The sequence below is a fragment of the Lactuca saligna genome, chromosome 6 (genome assembly GCF_052625555.1).
Source record: "Lactuca saligna cultivar CGN05327 chromosome 6, ASM5262555v1, whole genome shotgun sequence".
Taxonomy (NCBI): domain Eukaryota; kingdom Viridiplantae; phylum Streptophyta; class Magnoliopsida; order Asterales; family Asteraceae; genus Lactuca; species Lactuca saligna.
The window spans coordinates 151,657,542-151,677,993 of NC_136422.1; the positions used below are offsets into that span (position 1 = coordinate 151,657,542).

At 34.4% G+C, this 20,452-nt stretch overlaps 1 non-coding gene across 1 annotated transcript; it reads right to left on the minus strand.

The window, feature by feature from the left end:
• Positions 1-2,127: 2,127 nt before the first annotated feature.
• On the minus strand, positions 2,128-2,233 carry LOC145003632 (small nucleolar RNA R71). Its single transcript, XR_013662085.1, has one exon. It is a non-coding gene; the product is annotated as a small nucleolar RNA R71 (small nucleolar RNA).
• Positions 2,234-20,452: the final 18,219 nt, after the last annotated feature.

Genomic DNA, 20,452 nt, shown 5'->3' on the forward strand with positions numbered 1-20,452 from the left:
CATAGACAAAAGGTACATGCAGTTATCTAATGGTTAAATGAAGCTTGACTTGTATTCTCCCCCGAAAACATGAAAAATATGAAAACATGGGGGCATGAAGCTCACCTTGAAGATTTCGAGTGGTAGAAGAAGAAGAAGAAATAGTTGTGTGGTTTGAGGAGATTCTCGAAAATGGAGGATGTTCTAAGAAGATACACATGAAAATAGGTGTGTAAATGGAATGATCCTAGCATAAAAATGTGTAAAATCTCTTAAGTGTTACAAGAAAATTACCAAGTTCTTGTGAGTTGTTGGAAGAAATCCCTTAGTGGTGGCACACACACAAAATGAGAGAGAGATGAGAGAATCTTGTAAGTGAAGTTGGAAGTAAAGTGTTTGGTGTTTGTGTGTGTGTGTGTGTGTTTGGCCGTGAGTAATAAGAGAGCGGGGTTTCACTTTGTTGATGGGTGATGTGAAATTGGCATGGATGTATGTTCTTCCATAGCTTGTTCTATGTGAGGTAAACATGTTTTTTTTCTCTTTTTTTGTTTTTTATATATTTTTTGTTTTTTTAAGCCTTAGCCGAAACTATAGGGTTTGCGGCCTTAAAGCTTCTCAAGGGTTTTCAGTTTTAAGGATGGCTGAAAACACCTTAATTCCAATAAGCGTTTGTGGTTCGAAGATTGTAGGGGATTTTTGGGTGTAATTAGATCAAATAAAAATAGTTTCCAGCTAAGGAAAGCCCAAAAGGAGGGGTTTTCGGTCTAATAAGATGCGTATGGCTTTCGGAATTATTTGGGCCCAATAAGAGAGTTTTTGGTCCAATGGAAGGCCCAAAAGAAGTTTTCGGCCCAATAGGGCTCAAGGTAAGAGTTTTCGGCCCAATAGGGTATTAGGCCAATAATTCTTGGACTAAGACCCAAAATGGATTAGGCTTAGCTATTGGATTAAGTTTTTAGGCTTCCATGAGGCTATTTTAACTTGATTCTTAATGTATGAATGTATGAACTAAAATAACATTGTAGTTTGAATTTCACTAATTTGATGTTATAAAGTCACATAGAGGAAATTTTGTACATGAAACATCATCTCGACCCTAAATTTGCTAGTTGTGACACAAAAAGTATACTACTAGCTTGCTTACAAACTTTTTTGTAACCCCTAACCCAAAAACACTTCTTCTAGCAATCCCTGCTAGAGCCATCTACCAGAATCAAAGATAAAAAACCAGAAGCACTATCACCTGCACCACCTGATGACAAACATAGTCTGTCATCATAGTCAATCATCATATCTGAGGTATAGATCCTCACCTCAGACACCACAACTCCCTCCTCCAATATCTCCATGCAAAGCTCCATCTCCCCCAACATAATCTGTTGCATCTGGATCTGTGAGTGTGCCTCCTCCAAGTGGTCATATGAATGTAGGACTATCATCTCATGTGGTCATATCTACCACACCGTGGTCTCGTCTCAGTTAATTTTTAGTTTTGTGATTTTTATTCCTTTTACGCGTTTTTGTTTTGCTTTGTTTTTATTGACCCGAGGATCTAAAAATCCAATAGTTCCACCATTTCAAGATCCAGAAACCGCTTTTCATAAAAAGAAGAACAAGAAAGCCAAAAATTCAACAAGCACTTTTCAATCAGAAAAAGAATTTGAAAGTTTCGAGAGGACGTCTGAAAAAGAAGGGAATTGGATACGAGCCAGAAACATCTACCGGAGAAGGTTCAGAAAAAGAGATAAAAAGCAAGGTTGAAGAGATGGAGGATATCACAAGAATGATGATGGGGATTACAAGAAGAGGATACGTGAAAAACATGGACCAAGTCTTGTTCCACCCGAGATACGAGCTGATAGAGGTTTCGAACTCAAAGGGAATATTCTATCAATGCTCAAGGATATACCTTTCGCCGGGAAAGAGAATAAAGATGCTTTCAATCATATTGATGAAGTGAAGGACATTGCCAACTACTTCAATGTTCCTAATGTTCCAAGAGAATCCATGTTACTTAGGATGCTTCCAGTGACATTTACCGGTGAAGCCAAGGTTTGGTTGAAGTCACTTGCACCCGAATCAATTACTGCGTGGGCAAATCTTTGTTATGCTTTTATTGAACAATTTAGTCTGCCTTCGAATATCTCAAAGCTTAAAAAAAGATTGTTAACTTTCAATAAGAGGTTTGAGAATCATTGTATGAAGCATGGGAGAGATAAAAGGGCTTGCTTAAAATTTTCCCTCAACATGATCTTAATGTCCAACAAGAAGTGTCCATTTTCTATGACGGAGTGAATGTCACAACAAGGCAACTTCTTGACTCGCAAGGGCCAATGAGAAAGAAGGAGCCGACTACCATGAAATAATTAATTGAAGAATTTGCCAAGCAATCACATGAGTACCACAACCCAAGAGAGGATGTTACTAGATGTAAAGGAAATGGAGGAAACGAGAATATGTTAGTGGTTTTTGGCAAATTTATAAAATATGGATAGAAGAATGACAAAATTGGATTAATCCATTCATTCCATAAGAGTTGGGTGTGATAATTGTAGTGGGTCACATTTGACCAAAGATTGTGATTTGGACGAACATGGGAACAAAAAGGCATAGGTGTTTTACTCTAGTGGTGACAAGTATGATGAAGATTGGAAGAATCCCAAGGAGTGGTTTTTGTATGAAGATTAAAAGAAGCAAAAAGATGAAAATTATAGACAACCCGGTCGAGGTTTCTACCAAAAAGAACAACCATCTCCCGAAAAGAAGATGGATTTTGAGTTGGTGCTTCATAGGTTTATGGAAGTCTCAGAAAAAAGGCATGATGCTACTTATGCTAATGTGAGAAATCATTAAGCTTCCATCAAGAATATAGAGACTTAACCTTGGCAACTAACAACAATTGTTAATGAAAGGTTACCACCTAGAAATCAAAACGAAAAATCACAACCTCATGTAATGGCAATGTACACCGAATAAGAGGTTCATTTTGAGCCATTTATGACCCAAGACACAGCTACTATGCAACCTAATTTGTGTTTGAAAGAAGATAAACCTGGAACCAACAGAAAAAAAAATGAATCGAACTTTGATGATTCACAACATCGTGGTGACATGTCCACATCGTGGTCTCGAGAGGACAAAAAATTTTCACCTCTTAATTCATATCAGCCTCCTTTTTCATTCCTATATCAAGCAATTAAGCCTTTTCTGGAGCCCGAACAAAAGATGTTTATGGAACAAGTGCTTTCACTCTCGATAAATGCCCCATTCCTCAAATCCATGGAAAAGCTTCCAAAGTTTGCAAAAGATGTGATGACTAATCGCAAGGAGTTAGAAAATGAATTAAACATAGTGCTTACTGAGTTATGCTCAGCTGCTATCATCAATGGATTTACAATCAAGATGAGAGATCCAGGGCAACATACCTTGCCTTGTGAATTTGGAAATTATGTTTATATAAATTCTTTAGCCGATTCGCGGGCAAGCATCAACCTTATGCCTTATTCTTTCTATCAAAATTTCAGTTTACCAAGGCTCCAAGACACAAGGATGACAATTTGAATGGCAGATCACTCAACCACATACCCAAGAGGAATATTTGCAGATTTGTTAGTAAAGGTGGTGAAGTTAGTTTTTTCCAGTCGACTTTGTGGTTCTCGATATGAAGGAAGATGAAGACCTTCCCATTATTTTGGTACGACTCGTTTTAAGTACTGCAAGAGCTCTAGTTCACGACTCAAGGTTCACACTTCGTGTGGAAGATGAAGCAATTACTTTCGAAATGAGTCCAAAAGTAAGTCATGTAAAGCCAAGAGATGAAGTGTCAAAGATGGATAACAAGATCTTGATGACATAGTTGAAGTTGAAAAGATGATGGAAGAAGAATTGAAGGTTTGGGAAATGCCTGATGGTTAAAAAGTCTAATGTTCTAAACCAAGAGCTTCAATAACTATGACATTTGATGTGATCGTGTTTGCTACTTCTAGGGTTCGAGAGGATGAAGAAGTTAATGAAGTAGAAGATGAATTATATGAAGAAGGTGAGATAATTGATGAAGAAATTGGTGGTGAATTTGAGGAGCCAACTTTGTTCAAGAAGGATTTAGATAAGGAAGGAACTAAAGAAGGTTACAATAAGGGTACAAAAGTGAAAAAGCAAGGCAAAGGGGTGAAGCGTAAAATAAGGAAAGTGCCAAAAAAGAAGAAAGAGAATTCAAAGAAGGCATACAAAAGAAGGGTTCAAGCTTACAAGCGTAAATGGAAGAAGAAAAAGGAGAAAATCAGATCCCACTCCCAACCAAAACAACGTAGAGAGGGAAGGAGTCCAACTCCTAAAAAAGAAGCGCTTTTGAGGAGGCAACCCAATGTTTAGAGTTTGCATTTTATTCTCCTTTTTGATTTCTTTCTAGTTTTTTGTTTTTTTAGTGTTTATTTTTGTTTAACCAAATTATCATGTGTTTCTCTAGCCTTCTTATTTTATTTTTTAGTGTTAGAAAGAAAATATGTGAAGCGGTGAAGGAGCTTAATTGATGAAGAAACCGAGCGATTTGGGAAGATTATACTTGGAGACCTTGTTTTTGAATAAGCATGGGGTTCCCACTCATGTGAAGAGAAGAATTTTGAAGAATATTACTGAAAGAAATGATCGGGAATGGTCCTAAGCATTATGAAGAGTCGATGCATTATTTTGACTGTTGAAGATGTTTTGAGCAGACACCAAGACGTGACCATCATCACCACGTAGTGAAAACTGTTTTTATCGCGACTGCATCCAACCCGACACCACGACGTGACATCACTTGACCATGCCATGGTGGTTTTGAAATTCGCAACCATGAAGACAATTCATTCGACACTACGACGTGGTGTTCCTATACCACGTCGTGTTAGGGGTTCATCACACTTTTTGAAGATGGTTCTTTGATTTATTTAGATTTGGTACATACAAATTCACAAGAGAAGAGTCCAGGAGTATTGTTTCTAGCCATTATACAAGCAGTCCAAGCTTTACCACACAACTTTCAAGAATTTGATCTCGTCACTACTACCCAAAGGGAGTTTGTTCCAATTCTTCCCTTTTAATTTATGTTCTTTTAATTTATGGGGTAGGGGTTGAATATAGAAATACAAGCATACTGATAAAAAATTGAAAAATGAATAGGTTTTTAAAATTTTATTAGAAAGATTTGAAATAACAATCTTAAAATTGAATCTAGTTTAAAAAATAAATATGTTAAGATCTAGGTTTCTAGTGTTGTGTGGGACAATCTGATACGAGCTTCAATGTTTATTTGAGCCAATATATGTTATAGTGATTTTGTGGCTTCTCAGTCCTAGTGAAATCATGGAACAAAAACACGAACTTGCTTAGTTTGAGGGCCATAATGTGTTTAGAATCGTGTGCCAGAAATGTATCTAGGAGAGATTATGTATTCATTGTTGGATTAGGTGTCTAAGCCCATAACTATAATTGGTATGTACTTGAATTGATAGTAGCATAGTCCTTTTAGGTTACCTTCATACTAGCAACTTGACATGATGAATTTTGGAGAAAGAGATTGAATTTATTATTTGGAATAATAAAATGGTATATAAAATGATTTATTAATGTATTATGAAAAGAATATATTAATTAGAAATCATGTTGTTTTACAAATATTTAATCAGAAATTAATTTGGAATTAATTTTGGGATTAAAGGAATTAATTAAAAGTACATGGGTTGTTTTTCAATTAATTAATAGTTGTAGTTTGGGCTCTTGGATCACCCTAAAGAGGGTTGGCCGAAAATTCTAGGTAAGCCCTAAGAATTTTCGTCCAAGGCCTTAAGGATAAGGAGTCCATGGGCTGCTTAGGCCATAAGCTGGAAATTAGGGTTTCCACCAGCAAACCCTAACTTTGGTTCTAAGAAACAAAAACTATATAAAGAGCCCCAACCCCTTGAGATTTCGGCCATATGTTCCAATACCTAGAAGAGCCAAATTCTAGTGCTTCCTCCTCCTCTCTCTTCTCATGGTTTTGCTTGGTGTATTTGTGAGCCATTAGAGGTGTTACACTTGTGACACTTGCTCTCAAGAGTTTAAGATCTTCAAGGAAACCATTGTTATTACTACATAACAATAAAGATATGTATCTTAACCCTAGTTTAGTTAATTTTGAAAATTATACATGCGTCCTAGGGTTTCTAGTTTTTTGTGTTCAATGCTTGTATGTCTAATAAAGAAAACATTGATCAAACAATTAGGATTGCATGCACACATATGATTGTTTCCTATGCTTAAAAACCATCATTAGTATCATAGATATTGGTTTTGTTTTCAATTAGATTTAATGCAATTGATTGAATTTGAAAAAATTAGGGTTTATGACAGTTACAACCTTAGTCTTGGTTTTTTTGCAAATTAGGGTTTTATAACCATGTTTTTCGAAAATTGTTAAGGGTTTTTAAACCCTTTCCTTTGGCCTCCATATTTTCGAGATCTAAGGTTTCCTAACCCTAGGGTTTTCGAAAATTAGGGAAGGTTGAAAGCCTTGCCTTCCACCCCAAGTCATGGATTTCGAAATCTAAGGTTTTGGGTAGCTTGTTATTTTTGGTAGTTATCTTGTTAAATGTTTAATTAGATAATTAAGATTTTGAAATATCCCTCCCAAAATTTTCGAAATCTAGGGGGTAAGGGATTAGGTTAAATTAATTTATTTAATTTAATGGATAATCCTTATTTGATTTAATAAATTAATTATGAGTTTAATTAATTGATAATTATTAAATCAAAGTTTTAAATTTTAAAATTTAAATTAAAATTGTTTTTAATTTTGAAATTTTAAATTGATTTAAAAACCTAGTATTTTGAAATGTTTAAAATACACCCGTATATAATATGCAATATTAAAAGTTTCAATATTTACTATACATATATGACAAGTCAATCAAACCGCTAGTACGCCTCATTCACGAAACCGATCTATAAGGGGGGTTTAAGGAAACTGCTTATAAAATGGAGGTTCAATGAGTGTCCAATCTCACCCACCGCTTCCTTGATTCGCGGAGGGTCGTTAGCCAAACGGGTTTGATAGGACACTTAATTCTCATTAATAAGTATAATGGAATAAATAAAGTAACTATTTTTTTTTATTAAATTCCCAATCTTAGTTACTTTAGGAAAATGTGAATTTGATGCTAATCCATGAAATTGCACATTGCACTTTATAAAAGTCGTTAGTGGAGTGTGTGCGGTTAATCGACAAACTAATATGGACTTATAAAGGGTGGAAATGTGTGTCTCGTAAATTATCATTGATTAATGGAGCATGCGTGGTTAATCAACACATTAATTAGGTGATAAATGACATTAATCGAGAGTACCAAGCTAGTTTGCATGGTTATTCACACCTTGTTTGTGATCCTCGGCATCCCAGTCATAAATGGAAAGGGAATAATCGAGAGTAAACATGCCATTGAATAGTTCAATGAATCTCAAAAGATCTAGGAATTTCATTTAAAACCTAATTCGTTTAAATTTTATTTTCCTGGTGAAATTAGTAAATCATCATTTACTTACCTTTAAATAATTTGCAATTAGATTACGACATCCCTCTTATGAATTGTGAATTATTTAGTTAGACATTAGCCTTAATATTTCATTTGGGTGTTATATTGAGCATTTCCTTATCTAATCAAAAAATTTCTTTTTTCTTTTTCAGATGTTAACTTCCAACGCTTCTGGTTCGTCCAACAACAACTCGAACCACTTCTCACTCTTGAGCATCTGCTCAAAAGTCAATTTTGATGGTACCAATTATAATGATCGGATACACAACATCAAGATGGATTTGCGCTTCAAGGGTAAGGAATATGTTCTCGAAAAGGAACTAAACGAGATTGATGAAACTAAATCTACTCCTGAAGAGATAGCTAAGTATAGGATTCATTGCAATGATGTGACTAAAGTGTCATGTATCATGGTGGCTACTATGAATCCAGAGCTACAAAGGTTCTATGAGGACTATTGGCCATATGAGATAAACAAGGACTTGATGGAAAAGTACCATCAACGAGCTCATCAAGAAAGATATGAGATAGTCAAGTCCCTCATAACCAACAAGATGAAGGATGGAGAGTACGTCACGACCCACTTGCAATGCATGAAACGTTATGTGGATCGTCTGTTGAAACTCAATGTGAACTTCGATGAGGAATTGGCTATTGACATAGTCTTACACTCATTGCCTAGCTATTATGATCAGTTTGTTATAAATTATCATCTAAACAAGGAGGAAACCACATTGAGTCAACTCCAAAGCTTGCTCAGTACCGATAAGAATCGAATGAAGGGAAAAAGTATTGCCTCCACTCCTTCTGTTGCTGCTCCCGTCTTAGCCATTTGGGGAAGGGAAAGGGAAGCAGAGAAAAGCCCCCCTCAAAATAGAACCGGAAGCGAAAGTCTCAATCTGGGTCGTTAAGCAATGGCCCTAAAGGTAAATCTAGTTTTGAAGCTCCCAATGCCTTTAATCCTAAGGAGGCTACTTGTTTTTACTACCATGCCAAGGGGAATTAGAAATGAAATTGCCCTAAGTACTTGCAAGACATAAAGGATGACAAGGTTAAGCCAACCTCAACAGGTATTTACACTATACTATCTAAAAACTCATCACATTCTAATTCTTGGGTCCTTGATACAGGATGTGGTTTTCACATTTGCTCTGACTTGCAGGGACTAGAAAGAAGTGAGGATGTGGAGCTTGGGAAAATGAACCTAATTATGGGCAATAGGACATTGTCGACTATTACCAAGATTGGCATTTATTCTTTAGTGGTTAGTAGTGGGTTGAGTTTAGATTTGAACAATTATTGCTATTCGTCAGGAATGACAAGAAATATTATTTCTTTTCATGGTTTATACATACAAGGTTTTAGATATTCTTTTTGATAATTAGAATGGTTCTATATATGCTTATTATAATGGTGTATTTTATTTTAAAGCATTACCTTGTGATGGCATGTATGGAACTGTGATGAATGTAGATAATTTAGGTAATAGTGTTTTGTATATTGATTCATCTAATGGTTTAAACAAAGCATGTTGTCTCGGACATGTCAACAAGAAGCATATTGCCCAACTCCAAAAGGATGGAGTGTTGGAATAATTTGACTTAAGATCAGATGATACATGTGAATCTTATGAAAGAGGTGAAGGATTGTTGGATCTCATACACACATATGTATGTGGACCCTTTAGATCCACCACAAAGGATGCAAATCGATTCTATGTGAATTTTACCGATGATTATAGCAGATATGGATATATATGCTATAATCAAGCATAAGTTAGAAACCTTTGAAAAATTCAAAGAGTTCGAACATTAAGTCGAGAATCAATTAGGCAGGAAGATCAAGATGATCAGATCAGATCTGATAAAGGTGGTGAGTATCTTAGTATCGATTTCCATGACTACCTCAAGGAATGTGGAATTGTTTCGCAATTAACACCTCCTAGGATACCACAACTTAATGGTGTGGCTGAGAGGTGTAATCGAACATTGTTGGACATGGTTCGTTCCATGATGATTTGAGCTTCAATTCCAATCTCATTCTGGATGTATGCCTTAGAGACTCCCGCCTACATTCTTAATCTAGTCCCAACAAAGCAGGTTGCCAAAACACCTCACGGGATTTGGACAGGGAAGGTTCCCTTGTTGGCACATATCAAGGTTTGGGGTTGTGAAGATTTTGTTAGACGAGAGACTCACAACAAGATTGAATCTCGAAGTGAGAGATGTATTATCATCGGCTACCCACAAATTCCTTTGGATATTTGTTCTACAAACCTAGTGAAAATGTGGTCTTCGTAGCATGAATAGGAGTCTTTCGTGAGAGAGAGCTCATATGCAAAGAGGACAGTGGGAGTACCATTAATCTTGAAGAAATTCAAGACTCAAGTGATGTAGGAACCTCAAACACTGACGCTCAACCCGAGGAAGAAATTCCTGTTGAACCAATTGACAAGTCACCGCCTCTTAGGCGTTTTAGTAGAGTTAGCGTTCTGCCTGTATTGTATAGTTTCCATATAACTACAGAAGATGATATGTTTATCAGTGATAACATACTGATAAATTTGGATGAACCTGCTAACTACAAATAAGAAATGGCGGGCCCTAAGTCTGCTAAGTGGAAAGAGGCAATGGAAAGCAAGATCAAGTCCATATATGACAATCAATTTTGGAATTTGGTTGACAATGTATTAGGTCGTAAGATAGTTGGGTGCAAATGGATCTTCAAGAAGAAGACTGACATTGATGGAAATGTAGACACTTTCAAGTCACGACTGGTTATAAAGGGCTTTACTTAAACCCCAAGGGTTGACTATGATGAGACCTTCTCACCAGTGTCTAAGATTAAATGTATTAGGGTTATGTTAGCTATAGTTGCGTTTCATGATTATGAAATCTGACATATAGATGTTAAAACCACTTTCCTTAATGGAAAGTTGACAGAGGATGTTTACACGAATCATCCATAGGGTTTTGTGGATGCTAAGTACCCCAATAGTGTATGTAAGCTTGAGAAATCAATCTATGGATTGAAACAAGCTTCTCGCAGATGGAATCTTTGCTTTGAAGAGAAGGTTAAAGAGTTTGGATTCTCTAGAAGTGAGGATGAATCTTTTGTATATGTCAATGTTAGTGGGAGTATAGTCACCTTCCTTGTATTATATGTTGAAGACATATTTCTCATAGGAAACGACATTCAAACTTTGCAAGTGGTTAAGTCTTGGCTTGGAAAGTGTTTCGATATGAAGGATCTGGGAGAGGCAACTTATATTCTTGGAACAATGATTTTTGGACTTAGCGAAAGCACATATTTGGACAAAGTGCTAAAGCATTTAAGCATGGAGAACTCCAAGAAAGGAGAGTTACCTATCCAGAGTAATACCAAGATAAGTAAGACGTAGAGCCCAAGTATCGATGCAGAGATAGCAAAAATGAGTCGAGTTGCATATGCTTCTGCTGTGGGATCGATCATGTATGCTATGACATGTACTCGCCCTGATGTGGCTTGTTGCTTTGATCATGGTTAGTCGATATCAGGGAAATCCGGGTAAAGCTCATTGGATAGCAGTCAAGAATATTCTTAAGTATCTGTGAAAGAACTAAGGACTGGGTCCTTATGCTTGGTGCTAGTGATGACTTAAGAGTTACTAGGTATAGTGACCCAACTTTCAAACAGACAACAACAACTTTTGTTCTCAATCCGGATGGGTGTTTACCCTTAATGAAGAAGCTGTGACTTGGAGAAGTTCCAAGTAGGAGACCGTAGCTGATTCTACATGTGAATCAGAGTATATAGCTGCAAGCGAAGCGTCAAAGCAGGCTATATGGTTGAAGAACTTCATTGGAGACCTTGGAGTTATGCCAGCCATTAATGAGCTGATGGAGATTTTATGGGATAATGAAGGAGCAGTTACCTTGACCAAGGAACCAAGAGATCATAGGAGATCAAAACATATTGATAGAAAATACCACTTTATCAAACATCGAGTAGAAGAAGGACACCTCGTCATAAAGAGGGTATCATCTGAAGAGAATCCAACAGATCCCCTCACAAAGGGTCTTAGTAGGGTTAAACACTTTCAACACGCGAGGAGCATTCATCTAAAGGATGATGTTAGTTTTAATGTTTAGATAGATATTTGGAAACTTGCAACAAATAAATGTAATTGACATTTGATGATTATATAAATGGAGATTTGTTTATAAGTATTGTTTACTATCTTTCATCAATTGTATATCATTGTGTTTCACCTTTGCATGTTTTACTTCCTGAGTAATTAGATTATTTAAATATCCATAGTCGATCATACTTTGGAAGTAAGTAGTGAATTAAGATTGTCATGAATTGGGTTATAGATTGTCTAAGTGTTTACTTATAGCAATAGTTTGCAGCAACATTCATGAGTACTTTTGAAATGAGGATTTAAGTATTGGATTAAACCCACGCTCAGTGAATTACTTCATGGAATTTATCACGAGTAGTTATGAGACGATACTATCATATAATCTTTAAACGGATATATATATGAGTTGTTGTTTATGAGTTGGTTGTGCATTGATAATGCATAAACGCATCAGTAACTTGGTGTTATAAAACATATTGTTGTGCGTGATTTAATGAGTAAATAGTAAAAGCATATACGTCAAAGTCTATCTGTTCCTTTTGCCCTAACAGGAAAAGCGATATCTTGGGCCCCTCGATGATTTGGTGTTGACTTGTGTGTCGGGTCTGGTCATGACTGAATTGATGTGTTCAATTAAGTTCTTTTCCATTACAAATAAACAATCGGGAAACAAACTATTGGAAAATGAGAATGATTATGTTCCATGTCATTTGTCCACCTGATATCTTGTAGAACGGATGATTATATGATCATTTATCTTAGGACACATTACTGACTGGGTCAAAGTTCGACAATGGCTTTTAAGAGCTACAATTTGATAGTCAATTTTGAAGTTACACTTGCAATTATAGTTATTAGATTTATCTAAGTGGGAGACTGTTGGATTAGGTGTCTAAGCCCATAACTATAATTGGTATGTACTTGAATTGATAGTAGCACAGTCCTTTTGGGTTGCCTTCATACTAGCAACTTGGCATGCTACCTTTTGAAGAGAGAGGTTGAATTTATTATTTGGAATAATAAATTAGTATATGAAATGATTTATTAATGTATAATGAAAATAATATATTAATTAGAAATCATGTTGTTTAATTAATATTTAATTAGAAATTAATTTAGAATTAATTTTGCGATTAAAGGAATTAATTAAAAGTATATGGGCTATTTTGCAATTGATTAATTGTTGTGGTTTGGGCTCTTGGATCACCCTAAAGAGGGTTGGCCAAAAGTTCTAGGGAGGCCCTAAGAATTTTCGTCCAAGGCCTTAAGGATGAGGAGTCCATGATATGCTTAAGCCTTAAGATGGAAATTAATTTAGAATTAATTTTGCGATTAAAGGAATTAATTAAAAGTACATGGGCTATTTTGCAATTGATTAATTGTTGTGGTTTGGGCTCTTGGATCACCCTAAAGAGGGTTGGCCAAAAGTTCTAGGGAGGCCCTAAGAATTTTCGTCCAAGGCCTTAAGGATGAGGAGTCCATGATATGCTTAAGCCTTAAGATGGAAATTAGGGTTTCCACCAGCAAACCCTAGCTTTGGCTCTAAGCAACCAACAACTATATAAAGTGCCCGAACCCCTTGAGATTTCAACCATATGTTCTAAACCCTAGAAGAGCAGAACTCCAGTGCTTCCTCCTCCTCTCTCCTCTCATCCTCTTTCTTGGTGTGTTTGTGAGCCATTAGAGGTGTTACACTTTTGACACTTGCTCTCAAGAGTTCAAGATCTTCAAGGAAACCATTTTTATTACTACATGCCTCCTATGGTTTCTAGTTTTTTGTGTTCAATTCTTGTATGTCCAATAAAGAAAACATAGATCCAAAAATTAGGGTTGCATGCACACAGAGGATTGTTTGCTAGGCTCAAAACCCATTAGTCATTGCACCTTAGAATAATACCTCTAACTAATAAGGGTTGAAGTTAAGTTCCCTTGATTAAGCATATGTTTTTAGGATTTTTTTTTGAAAGAAAGAAAGTGAAAAAAGAAAAAGAAGAAAAAAAAAGTGGCAAAAAATTTGAGTAAATAAAAGTCTATGAAGATCAAGAAATATCATGAAGAAAAGTTCCAATCGAAGAGTCAAGAATAAGGCAAAATTTGCCAAGTTATTATAATTTTTATTTTCTAGGTTATTTTTCCATATGTATGCTTGGGTGTTTAACCAAAAATACGTTGAGGTTAAGAAAGTTTCCTGGGGACGGATTCCGAGGGATGCATAAAATGAGTGTTGTTCAAAAGAAGGGGGAAAGTGTTTATGAAGATTGTGAGTATTTAGGATTTGGGAAGTTCTTAGGAAAATATAGACATAAATACATGCATTGCGGTCTTGAAGTAATGGAGAAGCTCAAAATGGATTGTCTTGTGCGATGATGGTAGCTAAAGTCATGATATGATAATAATAAAAGCAGTTTTTCTTCAGGGCATACAAAAGATAAGTGTAGGGTATTTTGATATGTGCATATTTAACTACATATTTAATGCATATTTCTAATACTTTTAGCTATAATTATGTTTATTTGGAACGAAAGATGCTTATTATGTTTAGAATATGTTTTGTAGCAACAAAGACTTGTTTAGGACAAAAAGGAAGCATACGAGGAGCTGGAAGCAGGAAATGGGAGCTAAAACAAAAAAAGAAGAAAAAAGGAATGAAGATCACATCATGGTGATCTCCAACACGATGTGGCAAATGGAAAGTTCACGACCAATCAGATGACTTGAAAGATACAGGATAAACACAAGGACCACGTCGTGGTAGCGGTCAACCACGACGTGATGATCCGATTTTGAAAATTATAAAATCCCGAACATTAGGTCGAATTAAAGAGGATGCAATCGATTTTCTGAGGTTAATTGCGACTGAGAGCCCTTAGAAACCTAGAAGAATATCGAAAACCAAGTGGATCTTAAGGATTGAAGAAGATTTAGAATATTTTCACATTGATCTAGTTGGTTTGCTTATCATACTCATGTCTAGTTTAATTCACATGGATCTATTGTGTTTTTCTTCTACAATGAGAGGCTAAATATCTTTTACTTATGTTTGGTGAAGATGAACTTTATCCATATCTGTTGATTTCGATACGTGGATGATTATATTTGATTTTACTTGTGTTTGATATATATAAACCCTAGCATGTTTAGTTCTAGTTTTTATTGCTTATAAATCAGATTATGTGTAATAATCGATCATATTAATTGCATGAATTTGTCTCCTAATTGTTTATGATCATTAGATAATTAGAGCTATGATTAATCATACCTTAGATTAAGTAATAAAAGCTAGTAACTTTAACTGTGTTAGAGAACATAATTAATCTTAATTTGTGTTTGGTTGCTTAACTTGATCATGAGAGATTAACTAATATCATTCATATTGCAAGGAGATTCACTATTATCATTCATATTCCAATTTGTGCTTATTATCAATTTGGTGTTTAACTTGTGCATGATCATTGTTTTGTCATTTATAAATTGGTAGGCCTAGTTATTTGATCATAATAGCTAGTAAATTGGTAATCAATATAATCCATTCATTAGAAATCAACCATAGAAGAAGGTGAAATCGGATCTAGGCAGACGTATTCTTTTAATTCTTGAATTAATTTGTTTTTTTTTTTGCCTGCTTAATTATTAGTTGATATTAAGTTATTCCGATCTTGCAAAATCAGTAAAAATCCCAATCATTGTTTGTGTCTTAGTTTAATTTTGAAGTAATTGATTTATTTAATTGAATTTTGTTCCCTGTGATTGACACCCAAATTACCTGAGCTATGATATAATCTGATTAGATACACTGCTTATAAGTGCATAGTTAGCAAATTAAGTTAGGTTATAAATTTAAAACAAATAGGTACTATTGTACACATCATCAACCATTTAACTACTTACTTTTCCATGTCCTATATTATATTTGTCCACCAATAATACAGTTTCTAGCGTATATATCTTGGTGCTCCTAGTATTAATATAATACATAGATGTGTGGTATTTCTTTAGGAAAAGGTAAAGTATCTAACCGATAAGAGGTACCCAAATCTGAACATGAAAGTCTTCACCTATGACTATCATCTTCAAAATTCATTGATGTATTTAGTTATTCCATTTTATTTTATTTTTTCCGATAAGGTCCCGAATTAAGAATCTCTAATCGTTACTATAGTGTTTAATACAACCTTATGACAAATAGATCTCACCCTTTTTCTTTTTTGAAATTTACTTTTAACTCAAAATGATGGCAACACCATTCACTTTACCTAAATAAAATCATAGTCTTAATAGTTCAACTCTTCAAATAAGCTCCCTTTCTTTTGGTCTAATCATACAAAATCCATACATCAATGGAGCAATTATATACATAAAGTATTTGATAAGTATCTACTAATTTCTAATCAAACTCATGAAAACCCAAAAAACTACGAACATCTATCGGACTCATCGGTTGTTCCCATTTCATAACTGATACTATTTTATGTGAATGAATCTCGATATTGTCATGTTTACCCATGTGACACAAGAATTACGCATTTTGGATCCAAAAGTATTATTATTATTATTATTATTATTATTATTATTATTATGAGATATCCTTTTCAAAACTTCTAACAACATGTACATGTCTTTTGTATTCCTCCTTACTTTTAAAATAAACTAGGAAAGTTTCACCCCCGTGTTATGGGGGTTAGCTGCTGTTAGTTATGTGTTTTGATGTTCTGAAACTTTCTCTTTGTGAATCGTTGATTATTACATGATGATATGTGTGTCGAATTCAAATAGGCGGTCGTGTTTCTATTGTTGTGATTCTTGTTCACCGTCGGATGAGAACTCGAGAAAAGGATAGGTACAACGGTGGTAATCGGAGGTTTGGAAGCTTCCATACGAAATTCAATTCACCTACAAATTCTCATATGCAGATATTCAATTTTTCCGATTCATAGGGTTATTCTATAAATAAAAATTTAACATATTTACTTTCAAAATTTCCATATAACATTTTTAACTAAAGAAAGGATGATACAATAAACATTTTGAAAGGTAGAGTATGTTTACCTGTCTTTACAAACCGGGACACGTCAAGGTGCAAAAGGAGCAAATTGATTAAGCTATTATGAAGATGATAATATGGGAGGATATGAGGGTTAATAAATGATCATAAATACACAAATAGATACAAAAACGTATAAGGAGATGATGGCTTAAACGATAAACTGATAAACCTAAATATACGAAAATTACTATATACACATATAGACAGATAAATATATTTCGGTCTTTTGACATCATAGATGCAAAAAATTATAAGGAGAAGTGTCGCATTGCACATTTAATTTTTATGATTCAAAGTAAAAAGTTATAACAAAAAATACTGAAAAGTAATGACTTAACTACAATATATACTACTATTTTCTCAAATATTTGGAAAGTACTAAAATCATTGTTACTTTCCTTTCCTTCAATGTGTCACCATTTACCATCTTCTTATCTTGTCTGAAGCTTCTAAATCCCAAAGCAAATTGAAATCAATGAGATTATGACATGTTAATAGTGCTTTCTTTGTGATTTTGCAGAAAACAAATTGTATACACACATATAATCTTATTTTTGTTTTTGTATTACAAAGTATAAGTGAAAACCATTTTATTAAAAACCAACAATATTCCCCACAATCCTTATCAGACCAATGAAAATCTACTTAATTATTTTTGTATACATGTTATTATTCATAAAAATATAAGTGTCCTCCTTTTTACCAAAGCGTTGGTTTTCTTAAGATAGTAAATATGCTTGTTTATACGATCATTGAAATTATAATAGATCATGTATGATTTAAGTGATCAATCAGATCATGAACCACATCCCCTTGAGTGTCCAAGAACATGGAATTCTAAGAATTGATTGGGAATTGCAGCTTTTGTAGTTCAAATTTTGATCTCGTTGTGCTAGGAAGTAAAACAATAAACAATTGGCCACTATATTGTCTATTACAATTGAAAGAAAAAAAAAATAAACCTACAAACTATCAAAATATTAGGATCCAAATTATAACCTGTGAAGATATATAAGCCTATATTCATAGAATCTTTGTTTTTTTATGTCTCTGAAGGTTTTAACGCTATGTTATCTGTTTCATGATAAACTTCTACATAATTATGCTTCAGAGACATAATATTTTTTTTCTTAGATTGTGCTTCTGAAGGGTTACAATCTGATAGATATATCATATGATTAGGTGTATAATCATTGGGTTTTCTTCTATTCAAATTACAAGAAGGAATTAACAGAAATGTTTTAATTAATAATAAATGATTCATATAATTGAAGCGGAGAGAGAAACCTTGGACAATTAAGAAATCTAGAAGGAGTAAACATAGATGGGAACATAAACGCAGATGGATGGAGATTGTGCAATTACTAAGGGCCTGTTTGTTTTTTGTCTGAAGATCTGCGCAACAACTTTTGTCTGCGCCGCGCAGACAGCGCACAGACATATGCCATCGCAGATTGTTTGTTTTTGGAAGTGCACAGATCAGAAAACGTCTGCGTGAGGTCTTACTGGTCACTATCTTCAAAGGTCTTCAGACCTCATTTTAACCTAAAAAAAACATTGGTCATGTGCAGTTTCTTTTTTTCTTTTCTTTTTTTTTTTTGCTAAAAATGCATTTTTAATGTCTATGACATTAAACTAAGTTTAAAAATTCAATTTATTTTAACAGCCTACAGACGTTAAAAACAAACAGTATTCTTATTGCAGACTGCAGACATTTGATCCACCTTTTCTGCCGCAGATGTAGTCCGCAGACTGCAAACATTTTGACTTCAAAAAAACAAACCGCACCTAAATGTACAGATCATTTTTGACTAAATCTCTGAATCTAGTTGTTTGGAGGAAGAACAATCACGAAGCACAGATGTAGGTGAGATTTGAGATGCAAGGGAGACATCTCCTTCAAATTTGTGAATCTTCTATCCTTTCGTTGGTGACAGATAGCAAGCATTAGTTTTAATGTGATAACAATGTATTGCCGTTAGGGATGAAAATGAGGCGAGTTTGGGGCGGGGTTGACCATCACTGTCCCCATCACCGAGTGTCTAACCTCGTTCTCATCCCTATCCCCATCCTCATCTCTGACGGATGCGGGGAATCAAATCCCATCCCCTTTGTATTTTGAGCTTTTTCCCAGTCTATCCCCAGCCCATCCCAAACCAATATCCAATCTATCAACATAATATACTTAACTTACACTAAAAAACCAAGTCAAATAAGCGATCAAAACCAGATGTCATAATTAAATTATGTTTGTATCAATCATCAAGTTTAACAAGCATCAAAGCGAAAAGAGACGATTTGGTATAAAGATCGTCGAACAAAGTGACGATTGACGAACTCTTGGAATTGAGAACATAATTTGATATACGGATTCTATCTCGGATGGTCTAATATAGATAATTCATTTTAGGGGAAATGGCTAGCAAACGACGTGACATCGATGAGCGATCAGAGTGTCTGCGAGGTTGAATGAAGAAAAGGGGTTTCGACCCAGCAAGAAAAAGAAATATGTGATTTGAAATCAGAGAGAATGATCGAGATACGAAGAGAGGAAAAGGAGGCGGTAGACAAAGGCAGTGGAGACACTGATAAGAGGCTAAAGTGGCAAAAATCTGAAAACGGAAAAGTTTGGTGGCTAAAATCAGACATGGAGAAAATATACTGTACCTAAGGCTCCCCACAATTAAAGTTATATATAACGAGGATGTCACCAACAAACATAATTAACCGGTTATGATTTGCAAACTCGATTGATTCATCAAATGCATGAAAGTTAATTGTGTATGCAGCAGGGCAAATAACATCACCAAAATTCATTACAAGTATATATCTTACTTAACAACGTTTCTCTGTATATTCCTTATTCCGTTTCTCTATATATTCCCTATGCAATTTCAACTATGACATATAGATAGAAAATCAATATTCGGTAAATAATTAGACTTTGGAACTATATTGTAAACAAACCAAACATTATGCCAATAGTTCACAAATTTTGTTTATGTTTATTTATTTTATAAAAAAATGAACATATACCAATATTTCATAAATTTTGTTTATGTTTATTTATTTAATAAAAGAATGAGCATAAATATAAACTCTTTGTTTTTTACAAATTCATTTTCAATATTTTTTCCATTCATTTTCAATATTTTTTCCATGTTAGTTTTCAACATGCATAGTTCTAAAACATGTAAAAAAAAATTCTACATTTTCCAAAACCAAAAATACATCATCACCCCTAGTCTTATCCATTGTTATTTTCTGCATCATCACCCCTAGTGTTATCCATTGTTATTTTCTATTAGACCGGAAGCTATCGGAAAAATGTTTCCCTTACTTGTCATGTGCCACACCATCACTTCTCTCATTTTTCTTTTCCTTACCTAAAAACCATTTTTCTTTTTCTTAACTATTTTTCCTTACCTAAAAACCATTTTTCTTTTTCTTAACTAAAAACCAAGGAATAGGTGGAAAGCTCCCTTAGTATATATATATTTTTTAAATATATTTCATATATATATTATACTTATTTTGTAAGGAATTAAAAACCATAAATTTTAATATATTTTTTAGTAAGTATATAATTTTATAAATATAAAAAAAAAAGATTAAAAAAACAACCAATAACATGAAAAGAGAGAGTACGGCACCCCCTCCCACCTCTTTCCAACGGGTTGCTTCCCTCACCCATTGAATGATGTTTCAGTGTAAGGGAAGTTTTCCAGCCTTATTGTAATTAAAGTGTTTGTTTTCAAA